Source organism: Schistocerca serialis, chromosome 1 (genome assembly GCF_023864345.2).
Source record: "Schistocerca serialis cubense isolate TAMUIC-IGC-003099 chromosome 1, iqSchSeri2.2, whole genome shotgun sequence".
In the NCBI taxonomy this organism is placed as follows: Eukaryota; Metazoa; Arthropoda; class Insecta; order Orthoptera; family Acrididae; genus Schistocerca; species Schistocerca serialis.
In genome coordinates this window covers 1090948903-1090968473 of record NC_064638.1, presented here as the reverse complement: position 1 = coordinate 1090968473, position 19571 = coordinate 1090948903, and the positions used below count along the sequence as shown (strand labels likewise).

Below are 19571 nucleotides of genomic sequence, written 5' to 3'. Positions count from 1 at the left end.
TTTGATTACATTTCGGTCGCAAAACTAAATTATCTTGAAAAGATCATTACTATTTCGTAAGACTGTAATGCTGATTATATAAGCTACAAGTAATCGAAGATAAGCGCGAAAAAAAAGGGCTAACCCTCAAATATAAAAGCTTAGAGATAAGTGTTGCCATCTGTTGCTGCGTATGGGAACTATCACATCAGGATATTTAGGGGTGAGACCAATGTCAGTTTGACAGTTCCCGTACCCAGCAACAGATGGCAACACTTATCTCTAAGCTTTAACATTTGAGGGTTGGCCCGCTCTTCCGCGCATGTCTTTTTTTCAAATACATTGTGATGGAGATTACGGATTGTTAAAGGAATGTATGAACACCATTTACCTCACATAGTCCACCCACTTCATGTATGCTACGTGCTTTGTACCATGTATGTATGACAGGTAAATTGAGACATACATGTCATATATGCTTAGATATCTCATGAAAATGCCTGGACTTGGAGGTAGTTCTCGCAATGGGCCAGAAATTGCATTATTCAGTTCCCAACAGGTAAAATAACTGACAACACAACACAATAGTAACTTTGTAACCACACTGCTGTGGTGCCTACACATTATTATTTTTATTATTCGTGGCTACGGTCAGGCACCAAGTATTGGTCAGGCACCAAGTATTGTCAGTTTGAAGTCTTCCTGTTTCTACCATTTCAGAAGTAATGAGTCCAGCAATCAAGTGATTTACAAGCAGTAAGTATAGTGCAGACATTTTAAATTACTTGTATGATGTTGGTGAAGCATGTGTCATTAGAGAGAGAATGATGAAGAGCAAGCACTTTCATGTTTGCCTTCATTGTGGGTAGTTGGCTTTCTTTTCTAAGGAGTTGTAGTTAGCACTCACGATGAACTGGGAGTTACTTAATCTATAAGAAAGGTTGTTAGACTAGGCGGTACCAGTTGTCTCTGACTCAACAGTTCGCGGTTTAATAAAAAGCCTACAAAAACTAAATTTCATTTATCTTTCGTCATTTTAAAAAATAAATGTTTTCAAGAAAATTCGTTTTCTTTATAATGTTTAGTTATGCGCTAATGTTAGTGATGGTGAGAGGCGGGGGTGATGGTACCAGCTAATATCTCAACGCACTCAGGGGTAATAGTCTCAGAAAGATTGAGAACCACTGCTCTACTAGCTAGCTCACACATCAAATAACTAGTTTTTGCCGCTATGATATTAATGTGATTCAGGAAGTTGAGGAGACATTCAGATTTAGGTGTGCGTTTTTATGAAGCTGAATGTATAGTTTTTTGGACTTCATGGATGGCTTCCTCGCTAGGCGGGCAAAGGAAGGCAATGACCCAGACCCAGCGAGGCAGTTCAGATTTACTTGCGCTAGACTTCAGCGCTGGAATGAACTGGAACTTCGCAACGATGTGGTTTCCACTTCCCCCACTTCTAGCTAACACAGTACCAACGCGGTTCTTGCTCGTGTCTTGTCTCCGTAAACCGTTAGGTGCGGCATCGGCACCGCTTCGGGGATTCCGCTTGCATCTGGAAGGCAACAAGTTTACGCGAGCAATAATTGCCTCCAACGATGGCTTTGTGCACTGCCACGCACGGATAATTTCTGTGGAGCTAAAAGGACTGTGTCTTACAAATAGGCCAGAGAGGGAGAATGGTATGTAGAAACAAGGCAACTACATTTCCAGCAAAGAGTGAGGTAAACTCGTAGTTCCGTTCCCAATAGAGTGTTGTTTACTGCTACGAAAATTAACTGCATGGCACAGAAATGGGTGAAACTGGGGCCATAAAAAAAAGTTTTACTCTTTGTCCTGTGGTATGAAATGCGTAACAAAAAAATGCTTTAAAAACTTAAAATTTTATCTGCTTGACAAATCCACCTACAACATGGAATAATCAATAACATATGACACTATGTACTGCTTTGTACACTAAAATCATACTGTTTAGTATAAATATTCTTAAGAACAACTATATATACATCCAACCTCTAGCCTTAAGAAGAACTGGAAAAATGCATCTGATATATTTTTGTATTTACTGATATGTTCCACATCATAATGAATTGACACACGTATGATAAATGGAATACGCAACAAACTGAACTGTGTGAAAATTGCAGTCCTCTTTGAAGTTCAATTTCGAGCGCGAAATAATTGCACAGTACTGAGATCATGAGAAACTGGTGATGACTATGTCATTGCTTACACAGATATTTATTTACTTCACGAATAGACACTGGTCTATTAGTAAGCTACTTTAAGTGCCCCATAGTTAAAAATGTTAGTTTTACATTTACGAAAAGTAAAAAACAGCCAATTTCGTTCTAAATTACAGGTGCGGTACGTAATTTACTTTTTCACAGCCTGAAAACTGCCAAGAAAAAGTTATTTAACGTCGAAAACTCCACTATCTTGATGTAGTTCCGTCGCCTTCGGCCGTGCTTGTAGCCTCATGCTCCATAGTGTAATTAATAACCCAAGAGACTAGTATATAGCGGTGCTGTGGCGTTTTAGCACTGATCATGATTTCCGCACAGACAGCGACTCCACGTCCATGTTCAAGTATGTTTTGGATTCGGTTCTCTTTACAGCAGCCAACGGCCTTGCCGCCGTGGTAACACCGGTTCCCTTCAGTCACCGAAGTTAAGCACTGTTGGGCTGGGCTAGCACTTGGATGGGTGACCATCCGGTCTGCCGAGCGCTGTTGACAACCGGAGTGCACTCAGCTACTTGATTGAGAAGTAGGGGCTCCGGTCTCGTTAACTGGCAAACGGCCGGGAGGGCGGTGTGTTGACCTCTTGCCCCTCCATATCTGCATCCAGTGACGCCTGTGGGCTGAGGATGACACGGCAGCCGGTAGGTACCGTTGGGCCTTCATAGCCTGTTAGGAGTTTAATTTAGTTTTAGTTCTCTTTAGAGCAGCTGGTGACCTAAACGACTCTTTAAAATGAAAGTGAGAATATCAACTTGCTTCGCTACCATTCACTGATCTCATTCCCTATAGTCAGTGCTCAAGAAGTATTGCTTATTATCATTCTGATATTGAACAAATATTATTGAAACTGTCATGGAACATTCCTACTGGTTTATTAGTGGTGTACGACAATGCTGACGCTAAGGCTTCGCAGTCTTCAAGATACATAACGGTCTCAGGAAGAGAGACCCTCCACTACTGTACTTCAGTGTGTTACTGTAGCTCAGCGGCCATTCTGTAATGTCACTGTGTGTTGGGACACTCAGAAAACACGTAAGGTGGAAGTTGTTCGCTACTTCATACAGTTAGGCGCATCTTAATAGGACGTGTACTGGAGCACAGCCATCTGATGACGACGAATGATAAAAATGCTCACGGCTTTCCTTAACCCACCTATCCCATAGAGTTGTCTGATAGTTACAGACTGCAGGTTGAAAATTCCTACTTGAGACTCACTGTTAGCTTTACGTTAATCAAATATTAGTTTTATAGGAATACGGAAAATATAAATGTTGTACACAGTTATAGGAAAGGCTTGTTTATTATGATGGTACAGCTAACATACAACACAACGTAAATACGCAAATAAAATGCTCAGCAAACAAATGCAATAAGCCTCAGAGGCTTGTCAGCATGCAGTCTCATGTCGGAAGCAGACTGACCTGTTTCTGTCATCGGGAGTCGCTCAGTGATGTGTAAACATCACTTCTCGGACTAGGGAGCACTACTACGTACTCGAAGTAGTAACCTCGTCCTCAACCCGAACGTTGGTTTTGAACACCGCAATGCTGCACTAGGAATGGTACGCCATTGTCTTTCTCCGACCATTGAACTATCTTATCTAGCCAGGGAACCTATAGTTCTTTCATACACTCAAATCATTGTCAAAGGTGAAAGAAGCGAATAGTGACAGGAAAAATCCTAGGATCGGCTGGCGAACAATAGAGGATAATTTTACGGATTGATGAGTCACGGTACATTATGTGAGAGAGAGCGCGTGTAAACGTGGTTGACACCTGTCAAAAAGTATGCACTTGAATGCATGTGAGAACAATGAAAGTCTATCTCCAGATAGACTAATTGTCTGCCTTTGTTATTTCTGGTCATTAATTTATGCCGATGGTAAAGTAAACAATTATGTTAATGAAAAAATTATACAGTATTGTAACAACGACTCTGTGGTAACAGTTTGGAATTCGACCTTTTCTGCATCTACTGATTAATTAATAATTTTAGGAATAGTTACTGTGGAAATTTGCTAGCGCCGCACAAAAGGCGCAACAGTGAGTTTGCTCGCGAGCGTTTGTCTCAGCTAATTTACGCACAGCGACGCACACTTCAGACAGCCAGGCTTGTGATTTTCGTATACACGATAAATATGTAACATATAATAAATTTCTTGCGTCTCCGAGGTATTACAGGTACCGGTAACGCAGATAGGTAGATAGGTCAGTTGAAATAAGGAATAACAAGTGGCATTGACTTCGTACCATCAGAATTTATATATTTCACGTTATTAGTGTGCTAAATAGAAATCCACGTCCTCTCTCTATCATGGACGGAAAAATACAGACATTACAATATCGATGAAATATCCGATAGGAATTTTTACAAATAGAAAAAAATTAATGTTCAAACTTCACAGGTTTGATTGCTGCGGGCATTCTGCATTTTAACCTTTGCCGTCAACTGCTTAGGGGAATGAATGGATAAAAAATAGAAAGAAAAAAGTAAAACATACACCCATATACATAAACCAGCGTAAGCCCCAATACATGTACTAGTATGCTGACGCTTTTGTCCACAAAGCAAAGACCACTGCAACGTAGAACGTCAAGTGGATCTGCTGGACAGACCTACTTACAGCTCTGACTTGAACCCCATCAACCATCTTAGCAAAAAACGAGAATAGGTTGAGTGCCGTCTTACTTTCAGTTTGGCCCTTTGTGACTCTTGTTTCTTTGCTAGCGGTAACGTCATTTCTTTTCTTCTTCAGCGTTTGTTCCTAAGTTTACTCCGCCTTTCACAGCAAGAGCCGTCATTTGATTTGTTTCCGTATTCTGTAAACACAGGAATCAAAGTTCTGCAGACAGTGGTGGATCCTAAACTAACCATTTTCGCCGGCCAGAGTGGCCGTGCGGTTGTAGGCGCTACAGTCTGGAACCGAGCGACCGCTCCGGTGGCAGGTTCGAATCCTGCCTCGGGCATGGATGTGTGTGATGTCCTTAGGTTAGTTAGGTTTAATTAGTTCTAAGTTCTAGGCGACTGATGACCTCAGAAGTTAAGTCGCATAGTGCTCAGAGCCAAGCCATAACCATTTTCACATAATAAACAAATGGTCGGAAATGAATGACTTACGTGTGAGGACCACTGTAAACTGTTTGTTTCAAAACAGACAGCTCCCTGAGGCATCGATGTTGATGGCGCTATTTTAAAAATAGTTTAAAATCGGCTGTGACGTGTCCGTGGTGGAGTCTACCAATGGTTACGGTTTCTGTTAGTCGAAGACGGAGCATCACTCGTCCCACGATTTTACAGACATACATGGTGCAGCATCAAGTAATGATGGAAAGCCGAACGTATATATTTTTTTCATTTATTTTAGCATTTGTCCATACTGACCATACAACCATCAGCGGAATGAATGTACAGAGAAAAGATCCGTTAGAATAGCATCGCAATTCGAAGACCTTTGTTTCTGGGGATGACTTACGGAAAACGCGTTGTTCCCAAGAATGTTCTCAATAGAAGAGAGACGGCACAATTTGATGAAACGGCGTTGGTTAGTGTGCAATGAAATTGATCCATAGGTATCCTTCAACTGGTTTGTGAAATGCATATTTTGAAGGAGCCTTAGTAGATAGCACTGGTGAAACAGCAACACCCCTGTGTCCAGGGTCAAGTGATTTGGGACCTAGAGTTTGTCGGTAGGTTAAGCTGCAACGAAATAATTGAGACTGGCAGACCTCACAATCAACAGCTGCTGTGAACTTAAGTTGTTGCTATAAACTGAAGGATATAAATTTATCACCTATGCAAATTTCACCATAAAGTTCTGGAAAACGCTTCATAAATGACTCATTCGTTAACATGTGCTGATACTTCTAAGTAAACTGATGAGCGTTTCAATGGCTATCTTCTGTTATCTACATCCAATTTTTTCACGTCAATCCGCACTGTGGTCGCTGAAAACTCGACACTGTCTGCCGATATCGGCCAGCACTCCTTCAACCCCACCATCGTACATCTACTAAAACAAGCATAGTGCCCAGCGTGGCTTCCGTAAGTTATCGCTTTGATGCAACATTGCCACACGAAAATTTATGTCACCTCTATCAAAATAATAACGCGGCAATCTCACTCACTACTTCGTGGAAACAGGCCACGAGCTAGGCGACTCCGTCAGCAATCAAGCGGCCCCATGAATGTTTCATGGACGCCGCCTCGCCTTCCAGCGTCACCGCTATCTGCGGTAACGAAATGTCACGTGCTTCTTGAGCACACTTACACACCAAGCGCATGACTGATGTGCCAGGCCAAATATTTCCTTATACACTGAAGTCATGGGATACTTCCAAATATCGTGTTAGACCTCCTTTTGCACGGCGAATTGCAGCAATTCGACGTGGCATGGACTCAACAAGTCGTTCGGAGTCCCTTGCAGAAGTTGATTATGTCCCACAAATGTTCGAGGGGTTCATGTCGGGCAATCTGTGTGGCCAAATTATTCGCTCGCGTTGTCCAGAATGTTCTTCAAACCAACCGTGAACAATTGTAGTCCTGTGACACGGCGCATTGTCATCTGTAAAAATTCCACAATTGTCATGAAGTCCATGAACGGCTGCAAATGGTCTCCAAGCAGCCGAACATAAACATTTCCACTAAATGATCGGTTCACTCGGACCAGAGAACCCAGTCCATTCGCTGTAAACAGAGACCACACCGTTATGGAGCCTGTACAGTGCCTTGTTGGCAACTGGAATCCATGGCTTCGTGGGGTTTGTGCCACATTGATGACTTCGTGGGGCTTGTGTCACCCTCGAACCCGACCGTCAACTCTTACCAGCTGAAATCGAGAATCATCTGAGCAGTTTATGGTTATCCAGTCGTCTAGGGTCCAATCGACATGGTTACGAGTCCAGGAGCGACGCTGCAGGCGATGTCGCGCTGTTAGCAAAGGCACTCATCTCAGTCGTCTGCTACCACAGCACATTAACACCAAATTTCGCCGCACTGTCCTAACGGATATGTTCGTCGTACGACCCACACTGATTTCTGCGGTTATTTCATGCAGTGCTGCTTGATCTATTAGAACTGACAACTCAACGGAAACGCCGCTGCTCACGGTCGTTAAGTGAAGGCCATCGGACTACGTTGTCCATGGCGAAAGGTAATGCATGAAAATCGGCATTCACGTTACACACTTGACACTGGATCTCGGAATATTGAATTCCGCAAAGATTTCCGAATTGGAATGTTTCATACGTCTAGTTCCAACTACCATTCTGCATTCAAAGTCTTAATTTCCATCTTGCGTCCATAATTACGTCGGAAACAGTTTCACATAAATCACCTGAGAAGAAACGACAGTTCCACCAATGCAGTGCCCTTTTATACCTTGTGTACGCGACACTACCACCATTTGTACATGTGCATATCGCTATCCCGTGGCTTTTGTCACGTCAGTGTATGTATCTTCACGCAAAGAGCCATAACTATTCGAACACCAAACCGTCCTAATTATGGAACAAACTGTTTGGCTGTATACAATAAGAACATTTTCTGGGACATTTGTTATTACTGGTCCCTCTCCGTATCTGAGAAGTTAGTGTCTGCCATGTGAAGACCCAGCTACATGTAGCTCCTAAATTGGCATCACGAGGCTGTGAAGAGCCCGTTCCACATCTTCCACCAAGGAAAAATCCACGGCCGCACTGGGAATTGTACCTAACAGGAATGTTGTAACCAAACTTTAGTAAGTGCGATGATAGTCCACAATGTAATTCATACTTCATTAAGGTACATCATGTTACTAGGTGCAAAAAACAGCACCATTGGCTTCCAGACTCATAGTTTATACAGAGCACTAAGCGACACGATTAGGGTTCATGGATCTGGCCAAGAGCAATCGGGCAGCGAACATGAGCTGCTTCAGTGTAGTCGATATGATTGAAGTCCGCTGAAACTCGAATTAAGGTCTGTGGCGCCAGGTGGACAATGAGAATACATATAACTAGACGGTAATTACTTCCTCACCGTGAAAATTGTTGAACATAGCGTTCCAAGTCGTTATTTCTGAAATGGGCAGTAATTGTCTTATGTAGTGTAAACAATGAAAATACGGTGCCAGACGTTATCTGATCGTGTAAATCATGACTAAGCAAACGTATCCTCCGTATTGCACGAAGCTCTAGAATCTTCAGGGTAGCTATCTGTCTCTCTCTCTCTCTCTCTCTCTCTCTATCTATCCATCTATCTCTATTTAGGGACAAAAGCGATAAATCAGCAGTAGCTGGCAGCTCACATTTGGGTTACAGTACCTGTCATCATCTCTGTTTCGCATTACACTTTGAACGGCATTCACTTCGTACAATTTCTATAATTGCATCAGTATTTTTCCAATTCTCTTAATGAAACCCTCCAAACTGTATTCTTAATTTTCTCTTAATGAAACCCTTTATACTCGTATTTCTTTCTTCTTTTCTATTGAAATTAAGAAGAACCGAATGAAAAAATATTCAGATTGGGAAAAAATGCGAGTGAAGTGTAACATTAGATTTCAGATATCCAACGTTCAGTTCTTCGTTGGTTCCAATGTTTTTTTTTCCATAGCAATTGAAATGATGTTTGCCTCTGAAAATTTCTTGTTTGTTCAAAATAATGACACATCGCTCGGTATTCACATGTTTCTCAGGTAGAAACAAGGCAGTGACGTACTCAATACGACTTCCTTTAGGCCTCATATGGTTTCGTAGGTATACTGTGCAAGTGCAATACTTGTCCTACCTACATAGTGTCGGCGTATCGAACCCGACATTACACCTGGCTGTAAGGTCTTGTTGTTGTTGTTGTTGGTGGTGGTGGTGGTGGCGGTGGTGGTGGTGGTGGTGCTCGCCACTCTCCTCCCCCCAAAAATCCCACCTGTTACATTCTTTTTTATTTTTATTTATTTATTTATTTATTTTTACTTTACACGTCTAGTTCCGCAGGACCAAATTGAGGAGCAAATCTCCAAGGTCATGAAACGTGTCAGTACATGAAATTACAACAGAAAAGTACTAATAGATAAAATAAAATGTTTATGAATCCTAAAAAGACAAAGTTTATATGAACGCAATCAACAAAGTAACATAGAAATTAGTTTAATTTTTCAAGGAACTCGTCGACAGAGTAGGAGGAGTGACCCAAGAGGAAACTCGTCAGTTTGAAAGAGCATGGATTACTGCTTTAATTCTTGTGGTAGCTTACTGAAAATGGACGCAGCAGTATACTGCACATCTTTCTGCACACGAGTCGGGGAAGTGCAATCCAAATGCAGACTGGATTTCTGCCTAGTGAGTGAAAGCTGCTAGTTCTTGGGAACAAGGTGATATTGATAACAAGAAACGACATTAAAGAATGTATATATCGAGAGGCCAATGTCAGAATACCCAGACTAATAAACAAGGTTCGACAAAAGCTTCGCGAACTTAACGCCAGTTATTGCACGAACCGCCCGTTTCTGGGCCAAAAATACTCTCAGAATGGGAAGAGTTACCCCAAAATATAATACCATACGTCATTAGGGAATGAAAATAAGCGAAGTAGACGCTTTTTGTGTAGAACTATCACTTACTTCAGATGTTATTCTTAAAGTAAAAATGGTAGCATTAAGTCTTTGAACAAGACTCTGAACATGGGTTTTTCCATGACAGTTTACTATCTACCTGAACACATAGAAATTTAAACTATTCAGTCTCACTGATTATATATCCATTCTGTGTAATTAGAACGTCAGGTTTAGTTGAATTGTGTGTTATAAATTGTTAAAACTGAGTCATACTGTGATTTAGTTTATTTTCTAGGAGCCGTGAACTTATGTCTTGAATAGCACTATTTGAAACAGTGCCATGGTGTTGCATGCAACATCCTTTACTACCAATCTACTGTCATCTTCAAACAGAAGTATTTTAGACTCACCCGTAGTAGTAGAATGCAGATCTCTAGTAGTAGAATGCAGATCTCTCTCTCTCTATCTCTATCACACACACACACACACACACACACACACACACACACACACACACACGAATACCGTGCTACACTCGAACCCCACATTATAGCCATTCCCAATACTGTGGAGAACAACCTTTTTGAATTTTGAACTACGTCACGTATTCCATCTGGAGCAATATTTTGTGATCAACACAATCAAACGCCTTAATAAAATGATGCTTTGCGTTCTAAACATTTTGCTTAATCCATCCAGTACCTCACAGAAAAAGGCGAATATAGCATTTTCAGTTGTTAAAACCACTTCTGAACTAAACTGTACATTTGACAGCAAATTGTGTGAAATGAAATGATCAATTATCCTTACATACACAGCCTTCTCAATAACTTCATCAAACAGTGATGGCATAGAAATAGAACTAAGTTGTCTACATATCCCTTTCTCCCTTTTTATAAAGACGTTTTACTACTGAGTGCTTTAATCGTTCAGGAAACTGACTATTCCTATAGGAAAAATTACAAATATTGCTAAGTACTGGGCTAACATACCCAGGACAGCACGTAAGTATTCAACTAAAATTCTCCACAATATCCATGAGTGTCCTTAGTCTTCAGTGATTTAATTGTTGACTCAGTCTCCCCCTTGTCAGTATCAAGGAGGAGTATTTCTTATATTAGTCTCGGTAAGCCATTTTCCAAGATACTTATACGATTCCCTGTAGAAACTAAATTTTTATTTAATTCACTGGCTAGGTTCAGTACATATATCCGACTTATCAGTAAAAAACATTTTCACCACATGCTGACTTTATATCCTTGACCTTATGTTGACCACACACTTCCTTCACGACTGACCATATGGTTTTAATTTTATCATGCGAATTAAATATTCTTTTGCGTACCAAACACTATTTGCCTTCCTAGTAACATTGTTAAGCACCTTACAGTACTGTTTGTAATGTGCTACTGTTGTTCGAGTGTGACTACTTCTGACATTTTGATATAATTCCCAATTTGTTCTACATGATACTCTTATCCCTCTAGTCAGGCTGCCTTTTACTGCTAGTACCCTATTTTGAATGTCCTAAGGAAGGATCTTTCAAAGAGAATGAGAAATTTGTTAAGGAAAGCATTGTGTTCGACATCTATGTTGTCAGCACTACAAACATCCTGCTATCTTGTTCCTTAATTAGATTTTAAAAAAGTTTCTATTGCCGTTGGATTATCTTTTTTTATATAGTTTATAATTATATATAACATTTATTTGAGTACAAAAACCTCTTAGTGTTAAAATATGTGCATTATTCTGTGAAAGGCCATTCACCCTTTACGAAATAGAATGCCCATCTATTTACAAAAACAATTCCATCCATCTCAGATAAATAGAAACAAAACAGAATAACCTGAAACTACGTTAAGGCACCAACGTGCAGTAGGTTCCCCATGTGTCTGTTCTGCCCCTCTCAAGGGAGAGACTGCAGAACAAACCGTATAGAAGTCGGCTATCTTCTGCGAAGAAATGCCACTGGGTCTACGGAACGAGCCGGCACGGTAGCTCAGCGTGTTCTGTTAGAGGATTAGTTGCCCTCTGTAATTAAAAAAAAAAAGGCTGAGTCAACAGATCAACACTGAACTTGAACGGGTGTCATGGGACATCCGCACCGAACAAATGCAACGAACAAATCGAACAAAATGAGAAAAATAACAAAAAAAAAGAACGTAGAATTCTGAATGTATGCCTCACTATTAGAAACAGAGTCATTATCGGTAAGGAGGAGGTGTTCTGAATAGCTTCAATAAGCATTTTTGTGTTTTTGATGAAGAAAACTAAGCAGAGACGTATCCTGTGCAGACACTTCCTATCCTAAAACGACAGGTGCAACGCAAACTGCATGACCGGGCCGTTGAAACATTTTCAGTTATTTTTGTCTTCTGCATCCGGCGACTTGGTACTATTTTAAGGTGTCAAATGCATGGAAGTTTTTAAACTTCTTGAGGTTTTTAGATGCACAAGACTCAGAGGAGCGTAACTAAAAATAAAGATTTGACGTGCTTCCGTCCGCAGATGTATACATATACGTTAGAGCTAATGAATTAAGAAGACAAAGAAGAAACAAAAAGAATAAAGCAACAGAAATCCAACTCCCGATGTCATGTATATATGACACATGAAACTTTGAGTGGCTCAGTGGTCTAGGGGTATGATTCCTGCTTTGGGTGCAGGAGGTCCCGGGTTCAAATCCCGGCTGAGCCCTATATTTTAACTTCATTCCCTTATTCCTGATTGTGTGGTTAATAATGATGGCAGTTTTAAATGGACGATTATTGCACGTTACTTACGTTAGACTTATAAGAACGCATCAGCATGAAAGATTACCTCTGAAATTCTTTCGGTTATATCCGCATCTACACTCTGCAGACCACCGTGAGGTGCATGGCACATAGTACGTCCCGTTGTACCAGCTATTAGGATTTCTTCCTGTTCCATTCGCGTATGGAGCCTGTGAAGAATATAACATGGTTATTTCAATATGGTTATTGCCACTGATTTCAAATCCAAAGCAGTACTCTTCATCACAAATACATAATCGTTATACACCACCCTGAGACCGGATCGTGGAAGATCATATTACTAAATATTTCTGTCTTTAATTTGTTATAGTAATTGATGGTGTGGTTAATTTACGATTGTAGATGATAAAAGCATTTGCCTCAGCTGTCATATCCATCTGTACTGCGTTGGCATTTTTTGTAATGTAGCTGCCCCTATAATAAGAAAAACAGGGTATTTTGTTGCAAGGATCTAGTGTAAATATGGGTCATAGTCCTCAAAGCATCATATACAGAAATTAGAGTGGGTACAGTTCATATGCTACCATTAATTAATACTTTAAGATTTTCTCAATGATGATTAATATGAACAGTCAGTACCAGATTACTTTCTTTCGTAAAATAAAGTGTAGAACAACCTCCATAGTAGCTCAGAATCTGCTTCCCGCTGTAATATTAAGCTGTTATCCAACTGTTCTCTGAAGTATCTGTCTACAAGTTCTATTGTAGAATTCGACTATGGAGCGCGTAACACCTTTCACGGGTAACTAAGGGACGAAAATACTTCAGACTCACCCCCCCCCCCCCCCGCCCCCACCGTAAACTAACACTGATATGATATATACCATATAAACATTGCTGTCAGCTGACCGAGCACGTAGCGAATTACAATACTTACCTTCTGCTGTAATTTTTGGGTTTCCCAGAGGTAATTTTCTTTATAGTATAACATTTCCAAAATATTGTTTCTGTAGAGATGCGACTTTTTAGTTTTCAGATTTTTCTTTTTTATCGTTTTTTGTCTAATGCAGATACCGAAGAAAAAACAGATACCGAAGAAAAAACATTACGTAAATCAGTCGTTGGTCCGAAGCTGTTTGAACATCGCAGAGTTTACGCAAGCATGGTGTGTCCTTCGCGCTATCCGTTCTGAGAACTGGCTTACATATTCAGTTAACGCGGGAAACCTTTAGTTACAGGTGGAATCCGAATTACCATTTTCCGCATGCGCGAAACATTACCCTAGGTGTGAGTATATAATTTTGTTACGGGAGCTTCCCTTGACAGACGTCTTTGACGCATCTTTGATGTTTACTGCATATTATTTGGAAATAAATGTAGCTCTCTTCAGAATACTTGCAGGCGTTTTTGGGTTTTCGTTTAAAGCCTCAGAGATAGTTCCTAATGTTACCAAATTTGCCTTATAAATCAGTTGGTATTTTAGCTGCTACGGCCAGCGCGGGTAAAAACCTGTGACAGCAGCTACTGAGGATTCGGCAGTAATTTGCGAATACGGAAGAGCGTACGCTGCGGCGGCAAAGCTTAATGTGAAATATATGGAAATTCAGTCTTAAGTCACAGAATACGGTTTAAAGCCTAAAAGATTATTATCTACGCAACAGAAAATCACATTATACATCACTCTTCGTTTAGAAGCTTAAAAAGAACTACTGACTTTCGGCAGCTGACATGATGCAAACAATCCGCTTGTGTTTGACTGTACACTATTACCGTTCGGAGGAGATTTAGGGAAGTTCCTCTGTTGTTTGACCGGTAGGTATGTACAGTAAACAAATGTCTCATGTTTCTCCTGCTTAAAGCGGACACAAGAGATCTCAGAAGCATTACAGTCATACACAGCTTTTCGAAACCCCATAATTGTTTCCCATTACGACGCATAAGTTTGAAATTTGTCTCAAAGGTGTCTGCAACCTACCTCTGTAATGGTGCAAAAGCAGGGCGCTCTGTGACGTCATCCTCGAGCTCGGCGACGGCTCAAGACACCATTGTGTCCACAAATTAAAAAAAAAAAAAAGGGTCATAGCTCAGAAGCTCATGTGAGGTGTAAGGTGGGTTAATGATGTCATATTGGCACCAAATTTCACCACAATTATTATTTGAGTACAAAAACCTCTTAGTGTTAAAATATGTGCATCATTCTGTGAATGGCAATTTTGCCCAAAGCCATGTCACCCTCTGCGATGGGTGTCAGAACTGCGACACACGGCGTTGAAATCACGCTGTTTTCTTGTGTGTGCCCGAGGAAAACGTTTCAGACAGAATGGACACGGAAAAGCTTCACGAGGTGGCATGAAGGAAGCAATGGAAACACCCTCTTCCATGGGACCTTCTTTCCCACACACTTCGCGGTCGAGAACGAAATATCCCAGTGCGATGAGCGACAGAACGAAGTTCCTGACAACGTTCGACAACTGAAAACGCTTCCCCCCCCCCCCCCCCCCCCCCAGACGATTCGACCCTGCACTAAGGACACTGTGGGGTTGCAGCCCCCATTGCATATGATATGACACTTTTTGAATTTAGTGCCACTGCGATTTTTGCGCTTGTATACATGATGGAATCACTAGGGACCGCTCAAAGCCATTCGACGAACTCTGAAAGTCATCCAAAGCAGCATAGGGTGTTTATGGTTTTCAGCTCTCCTGTGGCGTGGTCATGGAAGGGGTGCACCACTGACATGTGCGTGAACAAAGCGGGAAGGGGTCCCTCTAGAAACTTCCGGTTGGGCAACCCATTTGACACCCCTGAGGTGGGATTGCTTGCTCTCCGGTGCGAGGAACAGCTCCGCTGAATGGGTGTTTAAGACTCTGGCAAGTACATTTTTAACGAGCTCAACAAAGTTAGGTGGGTGCCAGCGAGGATGTCGCCAAATTGGGGGTCTTAGAACGACCCCTTGCCGTTTTACTGATGCACATCCCATTTTTGTACTCCTCTGTGATCACGCCACAAGAGGGCGCGAATCAGGAGGGTTGAAAAACCATAAATATCCTATGCCGCTTGGATGATCAGTTTTCGTCGAATGGTTCCGAACTTGATGGCCGCCGAGTAAGTGACGCCAGAAACCATTTCCAGAAAGTTAAGTGATTTAGACAGGAATATAATTTAGTTTAACGCCGACAACAAATTAAATACGTGCATTAGTGTATCGTTTAGTCTTGCCGGTAAAGGTTTGACTTTTCTTTGCGTATTTTTTCAGAAAACACGAAAAGATCGTAACTTCGCGAAGTCGCGCTTAGGCTTAAATTTTGTAAACGTGTTTGTTTCTTGTTTCACGGTAATTTAACTAGTTTCTCGGTAACAAATAAGTAAACTACCGTAAATAGCGTATAACTTCATTGTTTTAATACAGATTTCAGAAAAGCAGCGTAACTTTATATCAGAAACTTGCCTATATACATTTGTTTATAGGCCTAATTCTCGTAACGTTTTTGGAGAATCAAAGTTAAAGTATCTCGTTTAATTGTCCTTTTTTTCATTCCATCGAGTGAAATATATAATAAATAGCGTATACCTTCGTTGTTTTAATACAGATCTCAGAAAAAACAGCGGAATTTTAAATCAGAAACTTGCTTATATACATTTGTGAATAGGCTTAATTCTTGTAACGTCTTTTTTGATTTTCGGTAATTTAATTGATTTATGCTAGCTAAAGTATTATTTTTGCCATGAGTGAGAAGTGCCTGACTTGCCGTAGAATTGTTAGTTCCGGGGTTTGGTGTGATGGATGCAGTAGTTTTTTTCACTGGGGGGACTGCAGTGGCGTGGGTGTTGGGAAAGTGGATCAGGCTCATCAGTGGTTATGTAGGATTTGCAGCAGAGATAGGAAGATAGTGGAACAGGAGGGGAAAATTGCTGCCCTTCAGGCTGAGCTAGATCAGGCTAGGGAAGATCTGGACAGGTTAAGGAGGGAGAAGGGCAAAGAGAGGTGGGAAGTGGCAACAGGTAGCAGAAGGAATAGGCCTAGAACTAAGTCTGACAGTTTTGTGGTGAATGTCAAAAATAAGTTTGACCTGTTGCTTCAGTTAGAAACTGATGAGCCTCAAGCAGAGGTAGGTGTAGACAGGGCACAACAAACTTTCAATAGGAAATTGAAAAAGAATGTAGGAAAGTCATCGAAAAGGAAGAAAGTTTTGTCGTTAGGCAGTTCTCATGCCAGAGGTGTAGGCCAACTTCTGCAGGAGGAATTAGGACCAGAATACCAGGTCACAAATTTTTTCAAACCAAGTGCTAGTCTGGATCAGGTGACAGAGGATTTAGGTTCACTCTGTAAAGGATTTACCAGGGAAGACACCGTGGTTATTGTGGGAGGGCCAGGGAACAGCATCGACAGAGATCCTGGGTACAGTATAGAGTGTGACCTGGTAAAGATTGCGTCAGCATCGAGACACACCAATGTTGAATTTGTATCTGTCCTGAGACGCCATGACCGGCCTCATTTGAACTCTTCTGTTGGGAGAGTTAATTTGGAGTTGGAACGGCTGCTTGGATTGGGTGCGGGGGCTCATATTGGTGTGGTTCCTGTTGATTATCTCAGTAGGTGGGACTATACCAGGCACGGCCTACATCTCAACAGGAAAGGGAAGGGGAAACTGGCTGGGGTAATAGCAGGAAATTTAAGGGGGGGGGGGGGGGAGGCACTGCCATGAATGGTAAAATACCAGTGGTTACAGGTGTTGGAGCAGCACCTTTTTTAGGATAGGTAAGACAGAAAGATGTCAAGTTCTACGAGAGGTCAGGATTGAAACAAATCTTCAGTTTAGGAAAGAAATTAAACAGCACAATTCTAGCACATTGGATCACCAATCACAGCTATCAATTATAAATTTTCACCAATCACCAGAAATTTTATCTCCACCAAGTTGTATCTCAGTCCTAGGTAATTCCATTGATGAATTAAAGTCACCCAACCCAATTGACATAATCTGCCTCTCTGAACACCATGTGACCACTGGTATAGGAACTAGGCCTAAGCACAATGAGAAACTCAGACAGGAGAGTACTGCAAATGTTAGAATAAGGAAAGGTTCTCATAAAAGTACAATTAAAAATAATGTAAGTATATTTCATCAAAATATTGGGAGTTTAAAGAATAAAGTAGATGAGCTTCTGGTTTGTTTAGAAGATTTAGAAGCTGAGAATGAAATAGATATACTATGCCTGTCTGAGCATCACATTGTTACTGATATGGATAAGGTAAATGTAAGTGGTTATAAGCTCTCTGCACATGTAATGAGAGAAAATATGGAGAAAGGAGGAGTTGCCATATATGTCAAAAGTTATCATTGTGCAAAAAGTATAGAAACAAAAAAGTTTTGTGTAGAGAAAAATATAGAAGCATGTGCCTGTGAGCTTAAATTAAATAAAGGCACATTTATAATTGTAACTGTATATAGGTCCCCATCAGGAAATTTTCATCTATTTCTGAAAAATTTGGACTCCTTGTTGTGCTATCTGTCAGACAGGGGGAAGCAAATTATTATTTGTGGGGACTTCAACGTAGATTCTCTGAAAGAGGGTAATAGGAAAAATGACCTTGAAGTATTACTCGGTTCTTTCAATTTGACACCCGTTATTGATTTTCCTACTCGGGTGGTAAAGGATAGCAGCTCACTGATAGATAACTTCTTTATAGACCAAGATAAGTTTAACCAGATAAATGCTCAGCCTGTTGAGAATGGTCTTTCTGATCATGGTGCACAGCTAGTTACAATATATGACATAGCTCCATTCAGCAATACTAAACAGTCCTCCAAAGTAGTACGTTCAGTCAACGATTTAACAATTGCAAATTTCAGGGAAAGCCTACAGCAGTTAGACTGGGATGAGGTGTACCGTGAACCTGATGCCAATTTAAAATATAATTTATTTCATGACATTTTTGTAAATGCATTTGAAAACTGCTTCCCCAAGAAAATAGTTAAATATACTCATAAGAAACCTTGTAACAAACCATGGCTTACTAAGGGTATAAAAATATCTTGTAACCGGAAAAGGGAAATGTATCTGACAGCAAGAAAGAGTAGTGACCCAGAAACTATCAAAAATTATAAAAACTACTGTGTTATATTAAGAAAAGTTATTAAAAAATCCAGGAGTATGTGTATCATGTCTGAAATCAGCAACTCTGATAATAAAATTAAAACAATTTGGAATATTATTAAAAGAGAAACAGGTCAACCAAGAGCAGAGGAAGACAGTATTACCATCAAATTGAATGAAAACTTTACAAACAAAAAGTCAGAAGTTGAAAATATTTTTAATAATCATTTTCTAAATGTTGTGGATATAGTAGGATCCAGGTGTTCATTAGAAGATGCTAGGCTGTTAATGGAAGAGGTCATACCTATGCAATTTGATACAATTGAAATCTCACCCACTTCTCCCTCTGAAATTAGGAAAATAATAAACTTGCTTAAAAGCAAAAACTCACATGGAATTGATGGCATTTACAGCAAAATACTAAAAGCTTGTTCTCAACAGATAAGTAAGATTCTCAGCCACCTGTGTAATAGCTCTCTGGAACAGGGCATTTTCCCTGATAGACTGAAATATGCTATTGTTATACCTTTGCATAAAAAGGGGGATAGATCTGATGTCAACAATTACCGTCCAATCTCCCTTCTAACAGCTTTATCCAAAATTTTTGAGTAAGTAATGTATTCAAGAGTAGCTTCACATATCTGTAAAAATGAAGTACTAACAAAATGTCAGTTTGGTTTCCAGAAAGGTTTTTCAACAGAAAGTGCCATATATGCTTTCACCAGTCAAATTTTGAATGATCTGAATAACCGAACACCTCCCATTGGGATTTTTTGTGATCTCTCAAAGGCTTTTGATTGTGTAAATCATGAAATTCTGCTAGACAAGCTCAAGTATTGTGGCATGAGTGGGACAGTGCACAAATGGTTTAATTCGTACCTAACTGGAAGAGTACAGAAAGTTGAAATAAGTAGTTCTCGTAACATGCAAAGATCAGCACATTCCTCAAACTGGGGAACTATCAAGAATGGGGTTCCACAAGGGTCAG

The 19571-nt window shown here is 40.5% G+C and overlaps 1 protein-coding gene and 1 non-coding gene across 2 annotated transcripts in view; both read left to right on the top strand.

Annotated features, from left to right (window-relative positions):
* Positions 1-19571, top strand: part of LOC126416087 (uncharacterized) — a 691436-nt gene that overhangs the window by 477464 nt on the left and 194401 nt on the right. The gene's annotated exons all lie outside the window — the stretch shown is intronic.
* Trnap-ugg (transfer RNA proline (anticodon UGG)) lies at positions 12375-12446 on the top strand. The gene has a single exon. It is a non-coding gene; the product is annotated as a tRNA-Pro (tRNA).